Source organism: Pteropus alecto, unplaced genomic scaffold (genome assembly GCF_000325575.1).
Source record: "Pteropus alecto unplaced genomic scaffold, ASM32557v1 scaffold61, whole genome shotgun sequence".
NCBI lineage: Eukaryota > Metazoa > Chordata > Mammalia > Chiroptera > Pteropodidae > Pteropus > Pteropus alecto.
In genome coordinates, this window is record NW_006434835.1 from 8,382,650 (window position 1) to 8,385,541 (window position 2,892).

Genomic DNA, 2,892 nt, shown 5'->3' on the forward strand with positions numbered 1-2,892 from the left:
TTGTTTACAAGGATGTGCTGGGAACGAGCTTCCTTGATGGGTTTCTGCTGGTCTCTGGGGAGGCAAAGGACACACGTGGTCTCTGCTTTCAAAGTCATTCTATTGAGCAAGACACATAACAACACGTGTGCGATGAACTCTAAGTCATGACAAACTATCTGAGGACTCCTGCTTTCAAAGTCATTCTAGTGAGCAGGACACATAACACATAACACGTGTGTGATGAACTCTAAGTCATGACAAACTATCTGAGGACTGTTATACACCTTTGTAAGTCGGTCGGCTGTATCTCTGGGGAACGAAGGCAAAGCTGCGCATCATTCCGACTGGAGGAGTTCGGCTGGCTTTCACTGAAGAATTTCAAGGGCTTTGATGGCCAAGTCAAACATTAGATAGAGAAGGGGTGGCCCAGAGGTGTGAAAACACAGGAAACGAGGAAATTATTCCTCACTGAGGCTGCCGTGCCAGATGACATAATCGCTGGCCGGGGCCGCTTGTTTGGTGTGTTCTCTTTTCATCTGAGTAGATCTCTCCCGCGCAGACCCGTCTCCCAAAAAAGCTGGCCACGATTACTAAGTAAATCTAGCTGCTGACAGCTGCAGGAAAGGAAAGAAATGTGACTTGAAAACAGACATTTCGGGATGTCACGTTTCTGAACACCAGATATGTCGTACTCCTCCCCACCCCCCACCCCCCGCTCTGGCAGAATTCAAACAGGAATTCAAGGGAGCACTTTGAACCTAATTGTCATTCCTTCGATTTTTATTGAGCACCTACTATGTGGCCACTGTGGCCCTCGTTATTAATAATGACGACCACCACCCACTACCCGTGATGGGTCAGTCCCTGTGCAAATATTACTTTATGTACTTGTAAAGACTGCAGGATGTACGTGGATGTTAAAATTACCCCAGTTGTTTGGAACGGGTGTTGGAGGCTTGGCTCGATTCAACAAATCAGTGGTGGAACCAAGTCTGATATAGGCCTTTCATTTTAAATTTCCAGGACTTTCCATCTATCATGGAGTCTCGCAAAGCGAAGAAACTTAATAAAGCCGTGTCGAAGGAGTGACTGTGTCACGTGGGCCCTCAGCGGGCGGCTGTTCTCTGCCGGCCCTGCGTCTGCTTCCACAGGGGCTTCGGTCTGCAGCGCAGCATCCAGATCGGCTTCTCAGGAAGGTCCTGGCACTCACGGTGAACTCTGGAGTTCCAGAACTCTCTACAGCTGCCATCGGCAGTCCAGGTCGGGGCAGAATCTCCACTGGCAGGGCAGGTGGTTCATGCCCAGGAACGGGGCTGCCTCTTGGCCCTGAGCGTTCAGTTCTCTGTCTCGGGAAAGCTGTGGGTGGCTGGTGTGTTTACGATCCACACAGAAGCAAGAGGCGGCCCCCTTGGGAATTTTCCTTTCGGGCTAAGAGAGTTAAGGATAGGGTAGGAATGGGGACAGCGGAGAGGGTCCCACCTTCATCACAGAATCTCAAAGCACAGTGAAGTGCTAGGAATAAGGACCATCTTCGTTTTGGGCACGGTTCAATGTCAAATCCTGGATGTACAATCGCTTAGTCTACAAAGCTGTTTTGGAGACATTTACCACCCAGCGAGCTGGCAGGGCTGGGACTACCAGTCCCACTTCAGATAAAGGAATCGAGACCCAGAAAAGCTACCTGACTTGCCCGGGATCACCAGGCAAGCACCAGGGCGACGTTCTACTCCAAGTCCACTGCTCTTTTTGTCCCCTACACCCCGCATGGCGTCTGAGCCAGAATTGTGGGAGGAGTAGAGAGAAGACAGGCTTTGGAGTCAGAAGAGCTGGGTTCGAATCCTGGGTCATGAGCTGGGTGACTTTGGGTGAATTACTTAGCTCTTCTGAGCCTCAGTTTCATCTATAAAATGGAGCAAGTAATCCTTGCATCGAAGAGATTGTTCTGAGGATTAAAAGATACCTTGGCTGTAAAGAAGCTGGCCCATATGTTTGAAATATACCTTACGCCTCTTTTCCCCTTCCCAAAGATGTACAATTATTCCTACACAGACATGCAATTATCATTATCTATTTATTTTTACCTGTTTCATTCTAAAAATAATTTGAGGGTGCCGATGCGATGATAAGCCCAGAGTAAAAGGATCTTTGTCCCTTTATCCCTTGCTTTCCAAGAGTCAGAGCAGGTGGGTGTGTCATCTCGAAGACGCAGGAAATGGATGTACAAGGCAGTCATTTAACAGGCACCAGGCCAGGCTGAGGACAGAGCATGGCCCGCAGGAGCCCTGCTTCTTCCTCCAGGACCCTTTCTCACTCGGGAATGAACTTCTCTCTGGACTGTGCCGATCTAACTGCTGAGCATTTTCAATGCTCCTCCCTCTGCCAAGAGCACCCTCCATCTGGCTAACTTAGCTGGAATGTCATTCACTCACTCACTCACTCATTCATTCATTCATTCAGTATTTACTGAGTGCTCACTAAACAGTGCACTGTTACATTCTAGTGAGGAGACAGTCAGGTAAGAAGCATATACATACATATAATAGACAGTAATCTCCCATTTTCTGCTGGGGACACGAACCAAGACCCCCAGTGGATGTCTGAAACTGCAGATAGCACCAAACCTGATATATAGACTATGTTTTTTCCTATACATACTTATAAAAAAGTTTAATCTATAAATTAAGCACAGCTGAGATTAATAACAACTAGTAATAAAATAGAACCGTTATAATAGCATAGTGTAATAAAAGTTACATGAATGCAGTCTCGCTCTCTCTCAAAATATCTTGTTGCACTGTATTCAGCTTTTCACTTACAGGAAGTATTTTATGGCTTCCCTTTGGCACATCCAAATGGCCAACATCACCATTCTTGTGCTTTGGGGCCATTATTAAGTAAAATAAGGGCGAC